This window comes from Rhinolophus ferrumequinum, chromosome 9, assembly GCF_004115265.2.
Source record: "Rhinolophus ferrumequinum isolate MPI-CBG mRhiFer1 chromosome 9, mRhiFer1_v1.p, whole genome shotgun sequence".
NCBI classification, from domain to species: domain Eukaryota; kingdom Metazoa; phylum Chordata; class Mammalia; order Chiroptera; family Rhinolophidae; genus Rhinolophus; species Rhinolophus ferrumequinum.
The window spans coordinates 15072874-15098848 of NC_046292.1; positions in this window are offsets into that span (position 1 = coordinate 15072874).

The following is a 25975-nucleotide window of genomic DNA, read 5'->3' on the forward strand; positions in this document are numbered from 1 at the left end:
TAACTTTGCTACCTGGAGAGGTTCTGTGGGTGGGAGCCCACAGTGTGACGGGAGATGCTGGTGGATGAGATTTAGAGATGGAGAGGGGCTGGACCCCGAAGTCCTAGAATGCCAGGCAAAGAAGGTAGAACATTCTCCTATGGGCAAGGGGCAGACATTGAGGAGTCTAGAAGGAGAGTGACTTATGCATTTAGCGAGCTGCTCTGGAGTAGCGGGGAGAAGGCTGAGGCAGGGGCTGAATGAGCAGTGCAGAGATTCTGACGGTGGGCGTAGGTCAGAGGTGGCTGTGGCAGGAGGAGGGGTTGACACAAGCCTAGGGTTGGGACAGGAAGGATGTTGATTTGAAAAATCCCAGGAGGTGCATCCATAGGATTGGACACAGAGGAGCCCAGAATCCTTGCGCCTAGGAAGACCCTGGGGTTTGCAGACTGACTTTAGCCAGGGAACCCTCTGTTCAGGTGAAAGCTTCCACAGAAACCCAATCTTCCGTGACCATGTGGGTGAATCTACAGATGTTCTGCTGAGCACAGACCTTGGGATCTGAAGAAACGAAGCTCATTTGTGGAGACAGATAGTCAGTGGTTGCTTGGGTGGGGGGATTGGTGGGAAGGCGGGTATGAGAGAACCTTCTAGGGGACTGAAAATGGTCCGTATCTTCCTCCTGGTGGTTACCTGGGCGTAGACACTTGTCAAAACTCGTCACACTGTACATTTAAGACCTGTGCATTTTACTGTGTGTAAATTACAGCTCATAAAGAGAAGAAAATAAAATTTAGTAGCTGAGAACCGGTCAAAGAGAAACAGCTCTGGGGTGAGGCAGAGGTGGGGTGGACTCTGCCCCCTTGGGCAGCCCAAGGTGTACCCCTCAGCCCCTGTAGCCCGGGAAGCCCCAGCTCGGCCAGAAAGGCCTGAAGCTTGAGGCTGGGCCACCCTTTCTCATGGCTCCCATGTGTCCCCTGCCACCAGCACCCGCCTGCCCACTCAGGCTGCCACCTGCAGGAGGAGCCCTGAGAAGTCCCTCCTGTAAATCCCGAATTAATGAATCCCAGGAATCCGCTGCCTGTGAACAGCCTCTTCTTTGGGGTTTTGGTGAGAACGACGGGGATTAGGGCCTGGCAGGCGGGGCTCCTCCTCCCGGGGGGTTCAGTTTTCACCCCAGGAGAAATCTGAACTGGCCCCCCGGCCCTCCACTCTCATTTCCCCTTTGCAACAATCCCTTGGTCTTACAAGAGGCATTATCTATCTAATCCCTGCCCACTCTGGCTGGCTCCTGGGGGGCAGGAGTGAGAGGGGGCCACTGCTCCCCGCTCTGGGTGCCCAGGGGTGTCCCCTCCTTAATCCTTCTGGCCAAGGAGGCTGGACCACGGCGACAGGTAGAAGTGGCAGACCGTGGGTGGGCCTCGTGTACAGGTCTTGCCAGCATCTCCCTGAACACACGTGTATGTGTACAAACACATACACACACTCACACTCGCGCTTACATGTACACACACTCCTTGGGGTTCTTGGAGTTGGTTGACCTGACTTGGATGGGTGATGACTGGTATGTCTGTACCCGTCCATACTTAGTTCTGAAGGGGTCAGAGGACAAAGGGCAGGGTTGATGACACCAGCAGGGATCAGACGATCTGGTGGTTAAACATTTTGTACACCCCTTGCAGAAAGGGGGGTCAGACAGACTTGACTTTGAATCCGAACTCCCCCACTCACTGGCCGCGTGAACTTGGGCAGTCTCCTTTCCTGTAAGATGGAAATAGTGAGCGTGTTTCTCCAAATGCAAGGGAAGCTTAAATGCAAAACAGGCGGAGAGCTCTTGGAAGAAATGCTCAATCGATGGTGGTGGTTTGTTTTTATTAATTAAGCAATGACCCCACACACAGGCCTGTCTCTGCAGACACTCCAATGCCCACATCTCAAGCAAACACCCATTTGGATGTCTTCCTATGTGCACGGCAGTGGTGCGCAAGCCCCCAAAGGTCCCCTAACATTGCACCATTGGAGAGGGAGCTCGTGGAGTCTCCCCAGCCCCCTCTGAGCCTTTGCTAGCTGTGAGCATATCTGTGGGGGGCCCCTGACAGCTTGGGGAGAACGTGAATGTGGGTGTTGGAGGTGGTAATTAGGAGGGTGAGGCTGATGGGGTGGTGGGGGGCAGGACCCCAGACAACCTCAGCCATAGGCTGTTCCCCAGTGGGGTCCTGGGATGGTGGGAGAGGACCCCTGAGATAAGGCCAAAGGGCAAAAGCTTTGGGTTCGTTGTCAGAGGCCACTCAGATGGCCAAGGTGGCTGGGGTGGGCAGATTTGGGAGAAAATGCCAGACTGGGCCTTGGGGGGACTCCTTAGCTTCTGGAAGTTCAGAAGGGATGACACAGAATTGTCCTCACTGAAGGCTCACCGTCAGTCTTCCACTGCTGTTGGTGTGGGGAGGCCTGTCCTGTAGCTCTGGAAGCGCCCCTTCCCTGGAGTTCTCGTACCCCCTCGCAGGGGGCTTGACTCCAGCCACAGCAGGAGAGCTGGAGGCGCTCCTCCCTTACCGCTTTCTACAGGGCAGAGACCTGATGCCTACGCCTGGATCCCAGAGGACCCTGATCTGTGCTGAGGACAAGCTGGTCCCTCCATGCTGAGAGTTTTGTGCTGAGCCAGGAGACCCGGAATTTGGTCCCTGGTCTTCCTCCTCCCTGCTGTGTGACCTCAGGTAAATCAGACCTCTCTGAGACTCATGGAGTGGTTGGCCTGTAACTGCTGAGGTCCCGTTCGGCTCAGCTGGGTGAGAAAGGCTCCATGACTCGAGCTCTTTGCTGTCCATCTGGGTCCCCTGATCTGGGGCCTGGAGCCCAGGAGAGAGGACACTTGCTGGAATGAGCCTGGGCTGAAGGAGCAGCCCGGGCTGAAGGCTCGATTTCAGGCTCTGCCTCTTTGTGCCTCAGTTTCCTACCTTTGAAAAGAAGAGGCTGGGCTGTCTTGGCCAGGATGCGGGGGACTTTAGGGGGTGGATGTACGGGAAGGGAGAGGAGGGAGGCCAGTGGCTGGGCTGGGCGGGGCAGGGCAGGAGTGGCCCTCGCCCGGGGCTCACAAAGGGGCCGTGTGTCCTCCATGGGTAGTGCGGGGCGGGCGTCCGCTGTAGGGATGGGGATTTGGCTTGAGAGCAAGGCTTTATTATGTTTCCTTTTTAATTACGATGGTCTTGGCTCCTACAAGGGCAGCTTTTGTTGGGGCAGCTTAGAAGAGGGAGGGAGGCAGGGCCGGCCAGTCTGGGGCTGGAGGGGCTCCATGGGGAGGGGCAGCACTCAGGCCCCCTTTCAGTTCCCTGGGAAGGGAGGTGTGGGAGCATAAGGGAGGGGACAGCTTGGTGGTGGGGGGGCAGCTGAGTTTGAGCCAAACAGACACTTCTCTCTGTTCCAATTCTTTGCCAAGCTCCAGATCCTGACATGCAACACTGTGGATACCTGACCACCTTCCTCCCTCGGGTGGCCCTTGGGTACTTCAAGTTCAACATCAACGTCCCCTACACTGACTCCATATTCTGGGTTCTCCATCTCAGCGAATTCATTAATTCAATTAATATTTATTGAGCACCTACTTTGTGGCAAATCTCACTCTAGGTGCTTGGGTACGTCAGTGGACAGAGAGACCCAAATTTCCTGTCTTTGTGAAGCTTGGGGCTGACTGGCTAGTGCATATTTATTTATTTAGTTAGTTATTTGATTTATTTATGCATTTGTCCTCAGTCTCCAGGTAGGTGGCATTTTGCTCTGAGCCTGCCCAGTGCTCACTACAAAGTTTGGCACACAGTAGGCCCTTAGGAAATGTTTCCTTACTAAAGAAGCAAAGAACCATCTGGAGGGCAGGTGGAGCCTGACGGTGAGGAGGGTACTTGGCCTGGGGAAAGGTGTGGAAGGTGGGTGCTAGCAGCAGGGTAGGGAAGAGGTGACTAATTTGCCTTCGTGCATCTTGAATGACACTTGTTCCCAAATGCGCCTGTGATTTTGTATTTTGAAAGAGCAAATAAGGAAATCTTCAAATAAAAGAGATCAAATAAGCAACTACGTCAACAACAACTAACCCCAAGTGTAAGATTTAAAAATTGGATTCATCTTTATTTTCCCCTAAGAAATAAAGCATGGAAATTGTAGTCTCAGTTGGTCACCTCCCCGTTTCCCAGGTGTGTGACCTTGAGCCAGTCACTTCATCTCCCCGTGTCTGAGTTTCCCTATCTTTCACCTTGCAGGGTTGCTGACAGGGTTGAACAGGGTAATGACCGGTAAAGTTCTGGAGTCTTCTTACTGCAACTCAGGCCCCTGGAGGGGTGGGGGCATGGCCTGTATTAGGGACCTTCACCATGGGACCTTCACTGCCCCCACCCAACACAGACACCTGCACCCCTGAAGTTCCAGGGTCCCAACTCTGTAATATAGGGGTGGCCCTGAGGCTGGTGGCCTCTCCCTCACTTCCCAGGCTCCAGGTGAAGTCACCTAAGACTCCAGCTACTTCCCGTTGCCTCAGGGCAGAGTTGGGACTCCTGGGCTATCTAGACCCTTGGACCTGAGCCTCTGCAACCCCCTTCTAGCTGGGTTCTTTTGCGTTGCAGGGCTGAGTCTCAGGGGATGGGGGCCATCAGGCTGAGTCTGGGGCGGGGGGGTTTGCAACAGAAACTTCAGTTCCACTCCTACAGTCCTGGTTTGGGGGAGAGGGTGAGATTCCTCTGGCCCCACTGATAATCCCCACTCCTCTCTAGTGTCCAGGGTGGAGGTGGAGGGTCTCTGCTCAAATCCTCAGAGAGGTCTTCCTGGACCACCCGAAATAAAATTGCACAACTCCTCCTCCTGGCTGTCCCTTACCACTGGCTGTCCCTTACCACTGGCATATAGCATGTGGGATACAAAAACGAGGTCTGCAACCTGCCTGCCTGGGCCAGGGTTTGCTAACCCCTGGACAGTGGACTCCTTGAAGACAGGGAATTTTGCCTGTCCCTGGATGGGCCTAAGTACTTTCTGCATTTTATAGACAGGGAAACTGAGGTTCAGAGAGGGCACTGACTTGCCCAAAACCACACAGTAGATCCATGGCAGATCCAAAGAACTCTCAAACACTCTTCTCTCTGGGAACCCCCCCACCAGTTTCTTCCCAATTTCTAATAGTCGAACACCCCCTTTACACCCCTCCCCAACCCCCGGCACTGCTCCCACTGCCTCCATCCACACAGCCTCCAGAAAAGGCTGTGTCCTCCAGAGGGAGGCTGTGATTTAAGGCTCAGCCCAAGCGCTGACGTGTGAGCGGGCAGCAGGTGGAGGCAATGCGAGGGAGAAGCGCTTCCCGCCCTGCCAGGCGCCCCATCTGGATAGGGAGGCTGCAATCTGATCTGTGGGCCAGAGAGCTGGGCTATTTTGGGGGTAGCACCGGAGGCCCAGGCACCCTGACTGGGGGAAGGGGTGTCTCCTACCCCTGCTGCAGGCTGAGGACATAGGTCCTGACCTGTGGGCCATTCCAGAGGGCTGGGCGGTGGGGGTTGTGGAGCAGGGCGAGCAACTTCCTCCTGGGACTGGGTGGGAAGCTATGGCAGGAAGGGTCAGGGTCTCAGAGGAGACCCTGGAGGCTCCAGGGCCACAGGCATAAACAGAGGAACAACACACTTGGGGCCTTGTCCCAACTGGGTCACCACCTCACTGTGTGACCTTGGGCAAGTCACACTCCGTCTCTGGGCCTCAGTTCTCATCTGTATCATTTGGAGACCTCAGGTCGTATCCAGCTCTGGACTTCCATCATCTTGGCAAAAAGAAAAATAAAAAACCCAAAAAACAAACCCAGCTTTATTCTTTAAGGTTCTAGGGACAACGGGAATGGTTCCAATGTTCTAAGATTAAAGGAAGAATTCTAACTTTCTAGGACTCTGAGAATACAAAGAATGATTAAAACATTTCGGATTTTGGGGAGGGATGATTCGGTAGCTAAGATTCGAGAAAGGGAATTTCCCTGGATTTCTGGCAATAGGAGTAGCAGTGTTGGGGTTATTACTAGTTATTACTAGAGTGGTCCAGAGGGCATATTTGCTCCCAGAGCACAGCCTATGGGAGTAGAGAGCCCCGGGGGCGAAATGGGGATAGGAGGGTCAGCAGGGGCCGGTTGGTGCCTGGAAGTCACACTGGCACAGGTGGGCCCTAAGGGCTGTCCCGCTCTGGTCCTGAGCTGAGGCCAGGAGAGCAGCTGATACCCCTGCTTGCCTTGGCTTTTCTGCCAGGACTCACCCAGCTGCTGTTGGGCTGCTGTTTGGGGGTAGTGCCTGCCAGAGGTGCAGAGTGAGAGGGTTAGCGTGTACATGGGAGCCCCTGAAAATGGCTGGGCTCCTGCCCCACCCATGGACCCTCTGGGGCTGGTGCTGGCGCCTTCCTGGCATGGCCTGGGCCCTGGGGAAAAGCTTCTTTGGCCACACACTCTCACTGAGACCTGCTGAGGCAGGGCTTCTGGGAAGAAGGCGAGACGGGATCCAGCCTGAGCAAGGTCTGGGGTAAGAACTGGTGGGAGAATCCCCAGACACATGGCTTAACCCTTCTAGAGCCCTGCTTCTTCATCTGTAAAATGGGGACAACGATATTCTTGCATGAAGTGACATAAACAGTGGACAGTGCTTTGCAAACCCAATGTTCATAGGCGTCTGCAGGATAGAGACGGAAGCAGCTGAAAGGGAGAAGGACACATGCTCTGTGGGAGGAAGACCCTTCCCAGGGTAGGTGCCTTAGAACTGAGACCCCAGACCCCCCACAGTGGCAGGCCAGTGCTCAGGTCCCCTGACGTGTCACCCAGGACTTGGTCCAGAGCCCCTACAATTGCCTTTACCTCTGCCCCAGAGTTTTTAAAAATGAAAAATCCCCACTTACCAGTCAGTGAAAAGCTGGCTCTGGGGCCAGGTACAAGAAGGAGACTAAAGATAGAATTCTAAGTCTAGAGGTGTGGGGAGCACGACATCAGGGGAAGAGCTCGCCTTTCCGCCAGCCATATTGAGACCCTGGAAAGTGGAGGTAACATAGAGGGCTGGCGAGCCACAGTATTGCAGGGGTGTGTGTGTGTGTGTGTGTGTGTGTGTGTGTGTGTGTGTGCACGCACACACAGGCAGGACAACTTCTTTTTACTGACTCCATACCAATCCTCTCCTATTTATCATCTATTTGTAGTTTCTTTATTCTATTTTGCTTCACCAAGGGTTTGATGCAGTTGTAAGAAATATTTATAATTCCAAAAAATAATATAAAAATAATCGGAAGCTTCTATAGTACTTACGAACTTTGGAAACATCTGGATTGGGTCTCTTGGCACGGTAGGAAATGCATGACCTAGAAGTTGAGGAGAGTAACTGTTCCTGCCTCGTAGCTGTGATATGGGGGTTAAAGGGCATAGTGTTGGCAGAGGGGCTGGCCTGGCGCTTGACAGGTGGATGAGGGCAAGGGTCCATGGAGATGCTTCTTGCAGTTCCTGCTTGATTTGTGTTGGAAATGAACCATCCTGATGGGCTTCTCAGAGGAGGTGTGGCCTTTGAAGTTATTCTAGGAGTCCAGGTGGGAGTCTGTGGAAACAGGACCAGGGGGAGGAGACTGGTGGTCTCTGGGGGTGAGGCTGGGGCTCCTGGGGAATCAAGGAGTTGCTGGCAGAGCCCTGAGGATGATAGGGAAGTGATGTCGGGGGCAGGCGGGAAGATGGGCTTGCGGGGTCTCTCCAGAACTGGGGAACAGGATGGAGGGGACAGGAGAAGAGGAAGGGAACATGCAATCTTAGAGCACCCACATACTCTCAATCCCCCACAACCCTGTGAGGAAGACACATGGCTGAGCCCCTCTTTTATAGATGTGGAAACTGAGGCCTGCGGAGGGCTTTGAGGCAGCTGTTGTCACTCACAGTGAAGGAGATGATGGATGGGAGTCACTTTGCTTTATACAGTTTTAGCGTGTGGTGTGTTGGCTTTTGTTACCAGCAAAAATTGAAATAAAAAAAACGCAATCAAATAAAGATAAAACGCAATGATTTTAAAAAGAAGAAAAGGCAGGCCAGACAGCTGGAGGGACCAGCCTGAGGTGACACAGCCAGGACAGGGCTGGACCAGCGAGAGCTGAAGTCTCAGGGTTTTGGTCTCCGGCCCTGGTGCTTCTCCCAGGCCGGCCGGGATCAGGGGCTGCTTCTCAGGGCAGCTTCCTGGCCAGCGGGCCCCTCCCCAGCGCTGGGCACTCGATCTCTCAAGGAGTTTATTGGGTCCTTAACAGGCTCTTGGAGACCTGGCACCTGCCGCCTTTTCTGTTCTAATAAAAGGCGGATGCTCTGGGGGGTAGATAGGGGGGTGGCGTGTGGGGGGCTCTGGCTCGTGGCCACTCTGGGCGACACATTCCTGGCCCCTGACTCACAGGGAAACGTCATGGTGTCTCCTCAGCACTTTTGGAGCCTGCAGCTGTGGTCACATTCCTCCTCCGCTCCCCCCTCTGGCCTGAGCTGCAGCTAATGGAATGGACCCATCCCAGGCTGTGGAGACTGAGGTCGCTGGAGAGGTGGGTGCAGGTTGTCAGCTGGGCCATGGCAGCGTAAGGGAAGGAAGAGAACCTCGTCACATAGGGTGTGCTCTCGCCCTCAGCTTGGCTTAGGGCAGATTCTCATGGGGGGCGATTTTGCCTCCCAGGGGACATTTGTCAATGTCTGGAGACCTTTTTGGTTGTCGCAGCTGGTGGTGGTGGTGGTGGTGTGTATGTGTGTTTCCATGCTATTCTCTTGGCATCTACAGGGTCAAGGCCAGGGATGTTGCTAAACATCCTACAATGAACAGGACAGCCCCCCCAATACAGAGAATTATCTGGCCCCAAATGTCAGTAATCCCGAAGCTGAGAAACCCAGGTCTCTGGGCTGGAATAGGGGTTTGGAGCCCCCATTCTATATTTTCTCCTTCAGCATCTTGCTGTGGATAGACCCTGGACTGGAGGGACCCCGGAGACCCTGAGATGGGCCAGGTCAAATCTTGGAGCTTGGGGAATCCCCCAGTCCACTACGGGAGACAAGACAAGGACCTAGCTCGATCCCAGCCATCAGAGGGAACTGAGATGGGGCCGTGAGTCCTGAGCTTGGAGGAGAAGGCCTCTGAGCAGCCAGGGGGCTTGGACGGGCTGTGACCCTCTCTGGACCTCAGTTTCATCCTCTGGACAGTGCTGAGCTGAAATCTCTAACCAAGGCTCTTGGAGCTCTCACCAGCTAGGGTTCTCGACTCAATTCTGGCACAGTGCCGTGGAGGGGTCTGGCATACCAATGCAGGGGAGGGCTTTCCACGGCCAATCTGGCCTGCCTCCTGTTTTTGTAAAAAAGTGTCATTGGCACACACCCATGTCCATTCATGTTGTCCGTGGCTACTTCGACAGAGTTGAGTAGTTGCGACACTGCCTGGCCCTCAATTCTGAAAATATTTTCTATCTGGCCCTTTACAGAAAAACTTCGTGCTAATGAATGGATTTCAGGTGTAAGTCATTGGCCACCTGGGGACTGACAGAAGGGTATTTATTTGGGGGATGGGGGATGGGAAGGGCCTATCTTGAAGTTCCTTCTAGTGCAAAGGTCAGGATCTCAAACTCAGGTTCCCCTCGACTGCCTCAGTTTCCCGTGTGTAAGTGGCAATCTCTGTACCTGCCTTGCAGGGCTGTGGTGAGGCGCAGCATGATGGTAAGTGAGGAGAGAAAGTCTCGTGCCTGGGCCAGGCAGCCTGAGCCAGGTTATTTATGGGTTTCCGTGGGGAGGGGGGCTACGGGCCGCGGGCGGTGTCTGACCTGAATTCTTACACTTACAGGAAATTAGAGCCCTTGGAAGCAGGTGCGCTGGTGATCCCAGCACTCGGGTGGCCTGAGAGGGTGATGTGGCTGAGGCAACAGGGAGTGGGGGCTGGACCAGCCGAGGGCTGGAGGAGGGGCCAGCCCAGAGAGGTCGGGCTCCCAGCCCCTCCTCCTGCCTGTCGCCCAGAGGGAAACAGAATGACCCCCTACCCTGCGCTTACTGGGAGCTGGCTCTGTGTTTTGCTTGTGTTCTCTCAGGTCATCCTCACAACATGCCTGTGAGGTAGGATTAATCCCCCATTTTACAGAGGGGGAAACAGGATTGGAACCCAGGAAGGAATAATTCCAATCCTCATGCCCTCTTATGAATGCCAGCTGCCATCGGGCAATGAGGAGGTCTCCAAGGAAATTCCAGGATGTTCTGTGGGTTTTGGTGCTTTCGTGCTGAGGTGGCAGGGGGTGCAGTGCTGTAGGGCAGAGGCAGGGTACATGGAGGGTCCTGTTCTGGGTGTGCAGTAGGAGGGTGAGTGGCCGGCACCTTGGGAAGTAGTTGTGTGGTTCTGTGAGTGCTGGGGGTGGGCCAGGCAGTGCCAGGTGGCCACGGTCAGAAGGGCAGGAGCCCACGAGGGATGGAGTGACGGGATCTGTCCTGAGGCCCGGTGAGCGGGAGGTGTCTGGGTTGCCCACCTGTCTGAAGCAAGACTGGGAGGGCAGATGTGAGACAGACACTGTGTGTCCAGGGCGTGTGTGACTCCTACCAATATGTGGGGATGTGAAAGCATGTGCCACAGCGTGAGTATATGAGTGACTATCTGACTAAACATCGGGGTGTTTGCAGGGGCAGCTTCAGGCTTGGTGAGGCTGAAAATGCATTCAATTTGGGGGTCCTTCTTTATGAAAAAGAATACAAAAGTACAAATACGAAAGAGTCTTTAAAAGGAGAAAAGAAACCAAAACAAATTGCACAATTTTAAAACTGAGAAATACCACAAACGTTACCAAATCCAGAAAAATATCATAATATTTTTATTAATTAACTTCCTGGCACACTTCTCTGCTGCTGCTTTCCCTACCTTTCTTGGCTTTGAGCGTCATGTGCACGTGTTGCTAGGCCCTCCCATGGCCTTGGAAGGAGCCTGCAGCTCAAGCCTTGGGGTGTGTGAGTCTGTGTGGGCGACAGGGATGTGTGTGTGTACGTGAGGATGTGACCAAATGTGGGGCTGTGTTTCACAAAAGAGTGAGGAACGGAGGGCGAGTCTTTCTTAGCAAACTGGCTTAATGGGTGTTTGTTGACTGAATAAAAGACAGTATTGCATGTGGGTGTAAATGTGTGTGCAGGACACATGCGTGTGTGCTTAAGTATCTGTGTGCACCTATGAGTACAAGAGTGTGTGTGTGAGTCTGTGTGAGATTCCTTGGGTGTCTTTTCTTTGGCATCCCGGTTTTGGGGAACCCCTCCCTGCCTGTACTTCCACCCCCACCCATACCCCACCCCAGAGGCAGATGGGCACAGACACGCTGTGGCATTTGGTCCAGGCCTCGCGGGGACAGGCTTGGTGCGAGGAATTCACAGCTCCTTCCCCTGCCCCACCTCCCTTCCTCCCACCGATGAAATGTTGGTAATTTAATCCATGGAGAAGCGCAGTGTCCTGGGGAGAGCTGGCATGGGCCCTGTGCGTGTGTGTGTGTGTGCGCGTGCGCGAGGGAGAGAGAAAGAGAGAGAGACAGAGAAAGAAAAAGAGAGAGAGAGAGAGAGGAAGATATCTACAGTGTTTGAGTACCCCAAAGAACATGCTGTTCACATCCTACCTGTACAAATGGAGAAACTGAGGTTCGGGGGTAGGGAAGGCACGTGTCTGATCAGAATGGTGGAGGGGGCAGGTGCAGATCTGCGTTTCAGAAGGAGAACCTAGCTTCTCTGGGGTGGAAGTGGGGGACTGACCGCCAAGGAGGTTGGTGCCCACCTGGGAGAGAATAGTGGGTCCGAGGGGGTGGGAGACAGGGTTGAAAGGTGGAGGCCACGCTAGCTCTGGCCTTTCTCACCACTCACCTTCCTTTCCCATCAGCTTTGCCCTAAAAAACAGATCTTCACCCAACCATATCCAAGAAAGGCTCTGCACTTGATCTTGGGGGAAGAGAGGTGACTCTCAGCGGGCCCAGAATTTGGGCAGTTTCCTTCCTGTCTAGTGGGGAGATGGATGCATGAGAGCAAGCCTGGAGAGGAGTCAGGGCTGGGTTCAAATGCTGATCCGAGTGGCTTTGTTACTGAACCTCAGATTCCTCTCTAGGCCACAGATTCCTCATCAATGGGGATGGCAGCAGGAATGATCTTGAACTGTTATGAGGACAAAATGAATTCAAGCACTGATACCTAGCAGAGTAAGGCGATATGTGTGACAGCTATTATTCTAGTTATAGGAATCACATCCAAGATGGAGAGATGTCTTCTCCCTTGAGCAACCAAGAAGGCTGCCTGCAGAAGGAGGCAGCCTGGTGCAATGACGAGAAGATTGGCTTTGGGGTAAGACTAGGGTTGGGATGCCAGCTTGGTCCCTTGTCCTGTGTGCCCCGGGTGGGTCACGGCCCCTCTCTGAGCCTCAGTTTCTTCCCTGTGAGGCAGGTATGAGCAATGACAAGAGTCAATGAGTCCTGAGTACCTCTATATTTCCAACACTGAGGCCAGTGCCCAGGCCCTTATTGAATCCTCATCTCCACCCTTCACGGAGGCAGGACTATTTCCAATGAAGAAATGGAGGCTCAGGAGGGGAGGCCACTTGTCTGAACGCACACAGTTTGAAAGAGCAGAACCTGGATTGACTTCAGGTGATCTTAGCCATTAAGCTTGGTTCTGGCACATATTTGTTATAAGTAAATAGCTGTTAAATTCAACAAGTAGTGACTGGTATCCGAGCTGGGTTTTAGAAAAGGAACAGGATCTCTGTGGGGAGCAGAGAAACCCAGTGAGGACACGGGTTGAGCAAAAGCAGGGAGGTAGGGAAGGGTCTTCTTCCCTCAGCACCTGTGCTTTTTATCTACTGCAACGGAGGCGCTTGGGGCCCTTTTACTTACTCCCCAGGGAGCAGAGCTCCGTGCAGCCGGAGGTCACTGGGAGAGACCTGAAACTGTGGGTCAAGGCTGAGTGGAAATTTCAAACCCATGGGTTGCTCACGTTCTGCAGTCCAGAAGGAAAAACCCCAGGGCCTGTGAGAGCTGCTCCCCCAGTCACTCTGCCCTTCTCACCTGCCCCCGCCTTTGGGATATGACAACTCATTCTGCATCGCCTAGCTCCAGCCAATGGGAAGGTAGGAGCTGGAGCCCCTGCTCTTTCTCTGCTGAGTGGCCACAGGCTGGCCTCATTCCTCTACAGCTTCCGGGTTCCAGTAACTGCTCCCTCCCTGGTCCTTTGGGAGGGGGTGCTAACAGCTCCCCACTTTGCCAGTCCCATGTGCAGTACCAGCCCTTGTTGGTTGCCCTGGACTCCACCCACTCCTCTGAAAATCCCTGTGCTGTTACTCCTTTTGTGGGAGTCTGTTTCCTGCTGGGACTCTGACTATGTGTCTCCCCCACCCTGTCCCCAGCTGCCCTTCCCTTCACTCTGTCCTCTGGTCTGGGCTCTTGCCCTCCTCTTAGCTGGGCTGACGAATTTACTTTCAAGTTCTCAGTGGGCCCCAGAGCTCAAGCTCAGGGGAGGAGAGCCCCAGAATCATTTCAACAAACACCCAATGCAACAACCACAACTTTAAATAAATAAGGTCTGGCAGGAGGGCAGCTGCTCACGCCACGTGCTTTGGGGGAGGCTTTTGCTCCTGTCCCACCGGTGTCCTCTGGTCACATCATCCGCTTGCCAATATTCTGGTGTCTACAACTCTCTGGGGTCTTTTGGGCCCACCCTGTGCCTCAGCCCCATCAGGAACCCAAACAACTCCCTCATAGCAGGACCGGAAGCGCGAACCCTATGCATCTTCTCTCGAGGACGCATTGAAGATGATTCTTTATGGCAGTCGGGAAGTTCTTCCCACATCTGACCACTTCCTCTCCTGCTTTATGTCAGTCCTTTTCACAGGCTTCTTCTTAGCCAGCCCCAGCCTCCCCCAACCATGTCCAAGGTATAGGAACATACTGGCTCTTGTGAAATGACTGCCGGAGGCAAGGATGGAGGCAAGGGGATCAGCCAGGATGCTACCAAAATAGACCAGGCAGGAAGGATGGTGGCCTGGACCAGAATGGTAGCCATGCAGGTGGAGGAGAGAACCAGCTGGATTCCAGGATGTCTCCTATTTCAGCAACCAGACCCCGTGCAGGAAACACCACAAATACAATTCTTTGGTCAGACTAAGGCCTTGAACGGGGTTCTGAAACTTTGCATCCTGTCCCGGTGAGGCAGCCCATCCATTATTCCCTTGGGGAAGGTGGGCCAACAAAAGCCAGGAGACGCCTGCTGTGTGTCTGGTCATTTGGTGCATATGTATCACTTTTCTTTCACTCCGTCTAGGCCACGTGCTTAGCAGCCCTGTCCCCCTCGGATTGCCAGCCCCTTTGCAGGTCACCAGATAAGACTGTTCTGCCCCCATTTTATCTTTTACCTGATAAAAATACCTGCTGCTTGTTTGTCGTTTTCTCCGTGGGATCTGAGAGCTTGGGCAGTGCCTCGCATAGAGTTGGTAATTAGCGAACACCTATTCTGTTTCACACATCACCTCACTGAAACTTCCTTTCATCCCAAGAAGTTGTGGTGTTTTTGGTGCCCTGTTTCCCGGAAGGAGGTAGAGGTAAAGAAGCGTGAGGATCCACACTCAGGGTCACAACGCTGGGTGGTGGCAGAGCTGGGATTTGAACCCAGGCTTGCCTGACTCCCAGCCCTGCCTCCCTTCCTACCCTGCACCCTTTCTTCCGCCCCCTTCCTCTTTCCCTTCCCTTCCCTCCAAGCAAGACTGTGCCAGATATGGGACTGGGGTTCCAAAGACCTTTCTCCTTCTTGGTCCAGAGATAAATATTTGTTTCTCCCAGTGTAAATACACTTCCGTGTTTAATGAGGTGATTTCAGGCCATTTCCTGGCACTGCTCACTGCCTGGAAGTCTCTTTCAATCTGGGAAAAACGGACCTCTTGGCAATTCCTCCCTTTTGCCGATGAAACTGCATCTTAGAGAGGGCAACTGACCCATCCAAGGTCACACAGCCAGAATTCAAACCCACGCAGCCTGGCTCTTGTGACCAGGTTATGTGCCTTTGTTTCCTGCTTCCTGGCCACCTCCCTGGCCCTTCAGCCCACTGCCCCATGAGCCATGCCTGGCAGGCGGGTGAGCTTTGACACTGCCTTCTCTCTCTTGGCATCTCTGGTCTATATGGCACTCATAGCCCCCCGGGCACGGACCCCCTTCTGCCATCTCCACTTAAAGTGATACTTTAATAAATTATGCTTTTATGTTATTACACGTGGAGCTATAAAAGCAGAGAGTGTGCAGTGGGGCTGAGGTAAGACGCCCGCGACTTTGCAATTTCCTGGTCTGGCCTGGCCCTGCTCCGCGCCGTGAATTTTTCATTAAAGTGCGCAGGTGACGCCACGGGGGCAGTGGCAGGCCAGGTATGCTTCCACAGTGGGGTAACCCCTCCCGGACCTTGCTGAGTTGGACTGGTGACGGTGGAGGGTTCACACCACAGTGATCAGACATAACCTCACTCTGGGGCTCAAGCTAAGCTCTAGATTCAAATAGCAAGTGATAAGCATGCTGTGTCCCTGCAGAAAGAAAGGGTGTCCCCTGGCCAAGCGCCTGGCCTGTGCCAGACCGTGGGCCCGGCATTTCACTTACATTACCTCATTTCACCCTCCAAAAGCTGTGAGCTCAGCATTATGAGCCCCATTGGACAGATGAGCAAAGTGGGACTCTGCTAAATCGTGGCCGTAGGCCTGTACCCAGTCAGTCTGGTTCCAGAGCCCGTGTTCAGAACGGATATGCTTTCCTCACTTATTTCTCCCCATTCCCTCCTCTTCTCTCCAAGTCTGTGGCCTCTTTCCATGCAGTCCTAGTTACAGAGGCAATGGGCACATTGAACAGAGGTGAAAAAAAACATCACTTAGAATCTGTGGGGAAGAAGCCTTCTAGTCTCCACACCTTTGCCCATGCTGTTCCTTCCTGGCGTGCCTTTCCTCCCTCCCACTGGGCTTAGGAACTCAGGCCTCATGCTTCATAACCCTCCATACCCTGGAGCTTGCTAATCCATACTCTGCTCCTCCATGTGCCCACTCAACAGAGACTTGCTCCCTGAAATGTGAGTCCTGAGTCCCAGCATATCGGAGGTATGTCAGTCTTCCCATCTGTAAAATGGGGCTAAGGCATCAATGGAGCATGGTGGAAATGGGTCCAAAGCAACTCACTGAAGCTTATGTGGTTCTCAAATGATTCTAGAAGATTCCAGAATGAGAGAGGGCACAGGAAAGCAGGTGCCCTGGACTGGTAACCAGACAACTTGGCCATGTTCTGTAAAGTAGTTACAGGAATTTGCATGGGGGACCAATGAGAACAGTGCTGTCTCCGGGTACACAGGCCCAGTTGAGGCCAGATTTCCCCAGCTCTTTTGCGAAATATCCCAAGAGCCGAAGACCAAACTTGAACTAAACACTTGGGGTCCAAATACCCCATAATTCTGGGTGAGGGAATCTCCCCTCTCAAGCTGGCTCGCTTCCACACCAGGCCCAAGCACAAACAAGAGGCAGCAGGGGTGGCTTGGGCCTCTCTCGCAGAATTAGGGAGATTAGCTGAGGGCTGGAGCCCAGCAGATGTCCCCTCTCCAGACTTGGTGACTCACTTGCCTCCCTGGTTGAGAAAGGGATCCAGCCGGGCCTGAGCTGTCCTGGCGGGTGGGGGACGAGATACAGGGCAAAGGTCAGGGTAAACACCCGCGGTCAAGGCGGGAGGTTGGGATCAGCGTGAGGACAAGAAGGAGGATGGAACATTTCCACTCAGCAGAAGGAAAAGCTCGTAGAGGCCCGAGCTGCTCGAGGGCAGGAGGGGCTGCCCAGAGAGGTGGTAAGGGCCCAATCCCAGAGCTGTCCAAGTGGAGTCCTGTGGACCCTCTGAGGAGGGGTAGGATTCCAGGCAGCATTGGGAAGGTCCCAGGCAGGCAGGATGCCAGTTCAGGTGCCTCCAGCAAGAGGCTCTACTGGAGAGAGGGACAACTTCTTCCTGTAAAGGGTCAGGTAGAAAATATTTTAGGCTTTATACAGGCTCAGTTGCAACTACTCAACTCTGCTGGTGTAGACGACACATAAATGAATGATTGTGGCTGTGTTCCAATAAAACTTTATTTACAAAGACAGGTGGAGAGTCAGATTTGGTCCAGGAGCCATAGTTTGTCAACGCTATAGAGCCTGCGGTTCTGGGGTTTGTGGCTGGGGATTGGGGCATCTCTCTGGGAAGCTGGCGGATTGGAGGAGACTGACCTGCTCTCAGGCACTTGACCCTGCTGGAGGTGCCCCTCCACCTGGATGGGTTTGTTCTTTCATTTCCTCTTCCTTCCGTCCTCCCTTCCTTCCCTTCCCTTGACTCATCCATCTATTCACCGATTTGTTTCATAATTCCAACAAATCTCTCATTTGTGTTCCAGCTCACTAACTTGCTTGCTCACTCACTCACTCACAAATTCATCCAGCCACTTTTTCATCCACTCATTCATGTATTCCTCTCCTAGAAGCTCAGGGCTCTAAAGTTATGACATGGGAATGCTAACGGAGCCAAGATTGTTTCATCTGCAAAAACACAGGGGTTCAATTATTGTCTTTTAGGCTCGGTCAAGTTTATGGGAATCAGGTTCTGAGCTGTTATTCCTTTATTAATGAAGTCCTGCATTGTTTCCGGACCCAACGCCTCCTTTACTCGAGGTTCTGTGCTAGGAACAAAACAGTAAAGACATCCTGCTCATCCCGCAGGACCCCATGTCCCAGCCTAGACACCACCAGAGCCCCAACCCTGGAGAAACACCAACACACCCACCTCCAGCAGCCATGCAGTGCTGGGGATAAAAGGCTGGCGGGCTTGAAGGAGTGCCTGCTGTCACATGCCAGGCCCCGAGCTGGCTGTCTTCTCTGCTGTCACTCACTTCATCTTTCCAACTGTAAATGGATGATGAGCTGTTCCGGCAGGAGAAGAGAAGAGCATGGCAATGACCCAGAGACGAGGCAGAGTGAAGGATGTGCCAGAAATGGACGTTCAGTCCGATCGGAGCCTCTGGGCCTCCGTTTCCTCATTCCTACTATGGTTCTGACCTCAAATTACATGGTTCTGTCACAAAGATTATAGAGCACTTGGCTCAGTACTTGCTAGTTATTATCAAGGGCTAGTAAATACTAGTCACTAATAATTATTATTGATAATAATCATTCAGTGAAACAAAAATGAACTAATGGACAAGGATCGTGCTGGTGGCCTGGCAGGATGGCCTGTGGGGAGAGGATGGAGTCAGGGACCAGTCAGGCCTGTTAGGGGCTCAGCCAACATGTAATAGGAGGAAAATAGCAGCATTAGCAGTTCACATTTACTAGCCACTTGTAAATGGTACTATTTCGGGCAATTTCCTCACCTCTCTGAACTTCAGTGTTTTCTTCTGTAAAATGTGGACGATAGTAGGGCCCACATCTCAGGTTGCCACGTGGATTACATGAGAAGAATACACTTTAAGGGCTTGTCCTCAATAAGTGGTAACTGACATCTCTGTTATTACGACCGAGTACCCGCCAATGGGCTGTGCACGTCTGGGTTTTCACAGCCATCTCTTTGATTCCCACCGGGCGGCCCAGGAGACCAAGGCTCAGAGAAGGGCATGCTGTGCCCCAGGTCACACAGCTGGCTGGGGCCCAGGCAGGATGAGGCGCAAGTGGGGATAGAGAACCGTAAGGACGACCCCTCCTGCCTGTCCTCAGTCTCAGGCCTCTTTCCTGGTGAGTTCCAAGTCCCTCCCCCCACTCCCAGGAAGTGTCTGTTCCCACGCCCTCGGGCTTGCCCCTCCTGCCCCACTGGGCTCCTGGTGTCCTGAGTCTGGGAAGTTCCCGGGGGCCTGGGAGAGATAAGGGGTGCCTTGCCCAGGTCCCTGGGCAGTGCCTGCCCACGGCCCCTTTGATCATAGACCAGATGGTTTTGCCAGTCCAGTTGCTGGAGAGGCGGCTGCAGTGATTATGGGCAGGCCCAGGGAGGGGCTGGGCCTGATATCAGCCACCTGGAGGGGGCACCTCCTGCTGTCACCATAGCAATGGGCACCCATCCCTGTAAACAGGAAGCTGCTCCTGCACTGATGGTGGGATAGGCAGGCGTGAGGGAGACCTGGCCCCTTTAATCTTCTAGAGGAAGTGGGGGTGGGGGTGGGTGGGTTCTGCCTTGGACCTCCAATCTCCTGTCTCCCTATGAGCGTGGGGGTGGGGCAGAGCAGGGATGGCCCCCAAACCACACAGTTAGCACAGTGCTAATTAAGGATAGATGGAAGGAAGAACTGCCCCAGGCAGCCCAGGCTCACCAATCCAAGGAGCTGCGCAGACCCCTTTCTTAGGAGACCGCCAAGCTCGATACTTCCAGGCTCTGGTCCCCTGCTTCCCAGGAAGGTGGCAGCCTTGGGTCCAGGCAGCTGGTATGACCTGGTGCTCAGGGCTTCACAATACCCCTTCAAGCCCCCTGCCCTGCTGAAGGGGCCATGGGAGCCAATGGTCTTGGGTAACCTTGAGCGAGTCATTTATTTATCTGTAGGGCCGGTGTACAAGGCCAGTGAGCTAATCCAGGGCACGTGTCTAGGTCAAGAGTAGTGCAATTTAAGGTTTAGTGCCTCCACCACCACAGCCCCAACCCTGGAGAAACACCAACACACCCACCTCCAGCAGCCATGCAGTGCTGGGGATAAAAGGCTGGCAGGCTTGAAGGAGTGCCTGCTGTCACATGCCAGGCCCCGAGCTGGCTGTCTTCTCTGCTGTCACTCACTTCATCTTTCCAACAGCCCTGAAAGGCAGGAACATGATTCCCATTTACAGACAGGGAAACTGAGGCTGGGGTCTTTGCTGTCTGAGTTCTCATTGGGTCTTGGGCTTCCTGACATGCTCTGTCCTGGGAGTGCAGGCTAGAGGCTCCCATAGAACTGTCCAGGGCAGGGGCAGTGACACAGGAGAGTCATTGGGACCATCTTAGACCTTGGGCCCTGCCCTGTCGCAGCTTTCTCTATTGGTCAGGTGAGCTCGAGTAAGTGGGGCCCAAACCATGGGGCCACACCCTTATCTGCAACAGGACAGGGCCCTTCCTTTCTTCAATCCACAGCATGGAGCTTCTGGAATGTGCCAGGTTCTTTGCTGGGTGATGGAGGTCCAGAGTGAAGAAGATACAGTTCTGCTTTGAAGAAGAACAAAATCCTGGGTGTGTGCACGCACACTCATGCAGGCAGGAAGCCGTAAAGTTGTGCGGGTGTCGGGGAACGCAGCAGTTTTGATGACCATGATGGTGCTGGTGGTGCTGGAGCAGTAATGGGGGAGACAGCGGTGTTTGTTAGCGTGGTGAGCGTGGAGACAGTGAGGACGGTCTTAGAGGTGGTGCTAGTGACAGTAGTGCTGGTGCCAGGAAAGACTAAAGTCGTGAGACAGGCAGCCCCAGTCCTCACTCTCTGTCTCTTCTGCTCCTGTCTGGTCACTCCCTCAACCCTGGCCTGCACTTGACCATGGCAGCTCCTTCAAAGCACCACCACCCTTTCCCTTTGAGGTCAGCGTCACCTCACAGCCCTTCACAGGCTCTCAAGGATGGCAGACCAGAGAGGATGGGTGACTCGCTCAAGATCACAAGCAAGGTAGTGACTGAACCAGGACTTCTGGCACGTGCTCCAGGCCTCTCCATGCCTTCCCCATCCCTTTCCCACCTCCCACAAGCATTTCCTAGGCCTGTGATCTGCGCCAGACCCTGTGCTGAGATCTGCAGGGGGTCTGGAGGTGGCACTGTGCTTCCGACCTCAAAGATGGGCATCCAGTGGGGGAGACAGGCACCTAAAGAGATAAGGGTAAGAGAGAGAAGAGGACAGGCAGAGGATGGTGGGAGCCCCTGCCAGGAGGTGTCAGGGACATTTGCCTGAGGTCTTGACGGATATAGAGGAGTTCACTAGTTGGGGAAGTGAGGGGCGGGCACTCTAGGCAGAAGGCACCACGGGGGCAAAGGCCTAGAGGTTGGAGGAAGTGCAGTGTCCTCGGAGGACTGAGGCTGGGGGTGGGGTGAGGACAGAGCTGGGCTCTCAGGTGTAGACCGAGCAGCGCAGAGACCGTCTCACCCCGAGGGCATCCCCTCTGCTCCCTACCCGCCCTGCCCCACCAGCTGGTCCCGAGACTCACAGTATCACTCCTCCCTCCAGTAACTGGCATTGTTTGAAAGTGCCCAGCAAGAATTCAGCTCAGCAGGTTATGCTGGTCACGGGAAGGAGACACAGCTGAGTGCGGTGCTGGGGGTTGGGCCTCAGTGGGACTTCCTGGGAGAATGTGAGAGGTCCTGACCTCAGACCAGGGCCAGTGCCCCTGTGAGCACTGATCCGGGAGCAGATTACAAGGAGATCGGAGCCAAGTCAACTTTGAAACAGAGCTGGTGGAGTTTCACTGCCCACTCAGTGAGGTCGCCTGGAAAGGCTTCCCTCCGTGCCTGAAGAGGGCTGTAGAGTTGGGGAAGCAGGGCAGAATGCAGTGCTGGTAAGGGGCTCGGTGTGCATGTACACGTGTGCAAGGGCATAGGTGCGTGTATATGTAGATTTGGCTTTGCATTTGTGTATAAGCAGATCTGTGTGTGCGTGTGTGTGCGTGCGTGCGTGTGGTCTCATACATCCATCTGTGTGCACAGACACGTCTGTGTATCTAGTTCACGTCTATTCTTATGCATAACTCTTTCTTCCTCTTATCCTTTCCTCTCCCTGCCTTGATTTCCTAATCTTCCACTCTACCATATTAGCATTCATTAGTTCCTTCATCCATTAAAAAAATATACATATATTTTTTTAATGTATATATGTACATATATTTTTATACATGTATATATATAACATGTATAAAAATATACATATATTTTTTTAAACACATATTTTTTGGGAGGGAATGTTGGGGAACAGTGTGTTTTTCCCAGGGCCCATCAGCTCCAAATAGTTGTCCTTCAGTCTAGTTGTGGAGGGCACAGCTCAGCTCCAAGTCCAGTCCCCACTTTCAATCTTTAGTTGCAGGGGGCGCAGCCCACCATCCCATGTGGGAATTGAACCGGCAACCTTGTTGTTGAGAGCTTGTGCTCTAACCAACTGAGCCATCCGGCAGCCCCTCTGGCTGCTCAGTGGCAGCTCATTGTCTTCAATCTAGTTGTGGAGGGTGCAGCTCACTGGCCCAGGTGGGAATCGAACCCGTAACCCTATTGTTCAGCGTTCACGCTCTAACCAACTGAGCCAACCAGCTGCTCAGTATATTGAGGGTATACCAGGTGCCAGGTACTGTTCTAGGCGCTGAGCATGATTAAGACAGAAGAGAGTCCTGATCTCACAGGAGTGCATATTCTCCTGGGATGAGACAGACATTAGACAAATAAGCAAACGGATACCATGCCAGATGGTGACTAGTGCGAGGGGAAAAGTTAAACTGGGTGCATGGAACGGAACTGCGAGGCTGGGAGGGCTATTTTGCCCTCCCAGGATGTTTGAGCAGAGACCCGCGGGACAGAGGCTGGGAGGTAATGCGACTATCTGGGGGAAGGCTGTCCCAGGCTGAGGCACAGCAAGTGCAATGGCCCTGCGGTGGGAGCCTGCGTGGGGTGTTCTACGAATAGTAAGCCCAGTGTGGCGACAGTAGAGTGAATGGAGGGACAGTGGGAAGAGAGGAGTCAGCGAAGCCACGGGGGCCACAGGATCACGGGGGCCACAGGATCACATGGCAGGGACTTTGGCTTTTGTTCTCAGTGACGCAGGAGCCGTTGTTGCGAGACTTAAAGCAGGATCGCTTGGAAGTAAAGGGGGAGCAGTGAGGGGGCCGTTGCAAGAATTCGTTGAGAGGTGACAGTGGCTTGTTGAGGGGAGAGCAGGGGAGGTGAGGAAGCCCCATTTCAGAGATGTGGAGTTTCATGTAATTATCGGGCCTCAGGGGATGGATGACCCAAGCCTGGAGTTGAAGGTGCAAAGATAGAAGCAATTAGTATTCAGAGAGCGTTTGGAGCCTAGCTCGCCTGGGAGCCACGTTGTGCATTTGCTCAGGTCTGTGCACACCCTGAAGGACGGAAGCAAAGGGCCCCAGACCCACGCCTTGCCCCGGGGGAGGCACAAGGGGTGAGGTGAAAGCAGGCAGAGATGAGCTGAGGGAGCAGTTCTGGGGGTTGATTAAAGGCCCCTGGGTGTTGGTGTCAGACAGACCTGGGCTGGCATCTTTCTGTGACCTTGGACAACCAATATCAAACTCAACTGCTCCGAGCTGCGCCCTCTCATTTGCAGAGTGGAGATAATAACAGTACCTCCCCCACGGGCAAGCTGTGAGGACTGAATGAGACGGTGCATTTGCAGAATTTAGGCCAGGCACAACCTGGCCCGACGCTATTATTCTGATCAGCCCCAAGCTGTGGCGGGAGCCTTTTTGGATGATTCGCTTTCTTCCTCTGGGTGGGGTTTAGGAAGGTGGTATTTCCTGGGCTTGGCTCCTCTTAATAGATGAGGCATCAGAGGCTCAGAGAGATTGAATGACTTGCCCAAGGCCACACAGAAATGGTGAAGCTGGCATTACCACGTAGTGTCTCTGCACCCCGCCCCCCCAATGGCATCAGGCTGCCTTTGCAAAGGAAGCTTCAGGCGTGTAGAAGGGGTTAAGGTCTGAAGACTGACCCACGTGCCCAGGAAGCTCTGCCAGGGGTGTGTGAAGACTGCAGCTGGAATAGCCCCATGACGTCTCCCCAATTCCCCTTCAGCAGGGCCGTGGGTGTTCATTTCAATCAGGTTTTTCTAGAACAAATGCTGACTTCCATGGAGAAAATCCGTGGAGCACAGGCTCCAGCACAGGTCCTCTGAGATGGCCTTAGTTTGGCAGGGATTCTGGAGGTGGTCAAAGCTGGACTCCCACCCGACAGTGGGTGTGAGTGCCCCTTGCTCTGTGGTGCGTGTGTGTCACCTGTGTATGACTGTCATGTATGTGTGTATTGTTGGGGTGGGAGGTGGGGGTCAGCCCTGTGCAGATGAAAGCCTGAGTCTGGCAGAGGGGGCTGGGCTGGAGGGAGCCACACTGGGCTGGGTTCTCCCGGGATCCTTGAACCACATCGGAGCTGCTATGGGAAGGCTCCCTGGTGCGTGGAGAACAGAGAGGGAGGCACAGCCTGGTGATTTATCGGCTTCTCTTCCTTTTGATCTCCGTGCTTCCCTGGAGAGACTTCCTCCTCCACACCTGGGGCTGCAGCAGGAGGCCTGGCGAGGGGCTTCCCACTGGCCTGGGACACAGGAAGCTTCTTCCTCCTGTATGGCCTTGCTGGCCCCTGTTTCCCTGTCCCTGTCACTGAGTGACCTGGCTCTGCCCTGTCGCAGGTGCTGTGAGGGCCTCCTGTCCTGTTGGGCCAGATCCAGGACACACCGCTGGGGCTCGAGGCCCACACTTGCCTCCCTGTCTCAGGTTCTGTCTCCACACTTCTGGGTCAATCAGTCTCTGTTTTTCTGTCCTGCTCTTTCTGCTTCAATCACAGGTTTCTTCCTCCTTCTTTCCTGCCTAACATATCTAGACCCCACTCCAGGTGTTTTAAGCACCTGGGAGCCCCGACAATTTTATCTTTTTCTCTGGCTCCAGAGAAAAGGCTTCTGGCTCCAGAAGCCTAGCTTTCAGGCAGGGTGTAGGCATGACTTGCAGGCTGGTCACCAGTGGGGAGGTGCAGAGGTGAAAGGAGGGCAGAGCCAGCCAGAGCTGGGTTCGAGTCCTGGCTCAGCCACCTCCCAGGTGTGTGGCTGCAGGTGAGCTAGCTGCCGAGGCTAGGCAAGGCCTCTTGGCAGGTCCTGGAAGAACAGCCAAGCCACGATGCCTGGGCATGTCTATGAGGAGGCGGCCGCTCTGTGGCAGGGGAGGGGCAGCCCTTAGGACGTCCAGGTGGGACCAGGGGACTGGGAACGAGGCCAGGGAAAGGCAGAAGTGGAGTCCTCAGCAGTGAGGGAGGCCCCAGGCAGACCTGGGTCAGGGCAGGGACAGGTGCCTCCCTCAGGGCCCAAGTGACAAGCTTACTTTGTCTCTCAGTGGGGGACCGAGCAAGGGGGTTAAGCAGCCAGGCCAAGCCAGGGGCGACCAGAACCCAGAGGCCATGACTGGGGCAGTGGGGATGAGAAAAGAGGGCCTGGGAGTTCTCAGCTGCTGCCTCGGGGCATTCCTGGGCCTCGGCAAGGGTGGGAACAGGGCAGGTTAGGAAGGGGAGGCAGGGACAGGAATGGAGTGAGCAGGGGGTTGACAGGCTGTGGCTGTGTGCAGGGAACCCTGTCTATCCACGCCCAGTTCAGCGCCCCCCCCCCAACCCCCCGGGCCAGCTGTACCACCTGTGGTCCTAATGGCTGTAGCTTCCACACCTCCATGCCCTTGGCTCCTTCTCCTGCTCAGAGCTCCTCAAGGCTCCTACCAGACTCCATCGGTTTTCTCCTTTCTGGCTTCGGAGTTTTGTCACTTGCAGAGGAAGGGCTTCCCTACCCAGGATCATGAGTCTGTTTCCTCCTGGTGCTTCCAGGCCCCTTCCCCAGCCTTGGCTTCTCTTCATTCTGTCCCACTCATCTCCCTTGTCTGTTCCTGACCCCACACACCATGGTTATCACACGTTTGCTTGCTCATCGCTGCCCACTAGAAGCTCCATGAGGACAGGGATTCCTGTCCACATTGTCCCACAACATGTCCCCAGCCCCTCGTAGGGGCCTGGTGCATGGGAGGTATGCACTATACCTGTGTTGAAGGTGGCAATGGGACGTGTACCCAGAGCTCCAAGACTGAGAGGGTGTTTAGCAGAGAAACTGTCCACCAGGTCTGTCCCCAACTCCATCTCCTGCTCCCTCCCTGTACGTTTCCCTCCTGTTCAATGGCCTCTGCACCTGCTACCTGGAATCCCTTCTCCTACCTCTCCTCGCAGCCCACACGCTCCCCTGGCTCTGCACTAGTCTGGCTCCTGACTACGGATGGATGGAAGAACGCTGAGGGAACCCATTAACAAGGGCTTGTCGGGCGCTTGC